This window comes from Etheostoma spectabile, unplaced genomic scaffold (genome assembly GCF_008692095.1).
Source record: "Etheostoma spectabile isolate EspeVRDwgs_2016 unplaced genomic scaffold, UIUC_Espe_1.0 scaffold123, whole genome shotgun sequence".
Taxonomy (NCBI): Eukaryota; Metazoa; Chordata; class Actinopteri; order Perciformes; family Percidae; genus Etheostoma; species Etheostoma spectabile.
Window position 1 is genome coordinate 54978 of NW_022605572.1, and position 362 is coordinate 55339.

Below are 362 nucleotides of genomic sequence, written 5' to 3' on the forward strand. Positions count from 1 at the left end.
GTTGTCACACAGAGCCCAGACTAAAGAAAACTGCTGAAAACAATTCTGAACACTGGGTTATCGGATTGTTTGTCTCACAGGGATTTCTTTTAAATATGTTTAGCTCATTATTTGACACTTTGGCCATGTTTAACATGAACATCTGGCATTGTAACATCATAGATATGAAGGTCTCCTTTAACAAATAGTATAAATCAAAAGGGGTTTCTGGGCTCTATTCCAACATAAATTAATAGTATATACTACTACACTGTAATATAAATTGTCAATGTGGAAATTTAAGTAAATTAACAAGCAAATCCATATAAAATATCTTTTACTGTCAATTGTCACTAATTGCACCTACTTTTAGTCATGTTTTT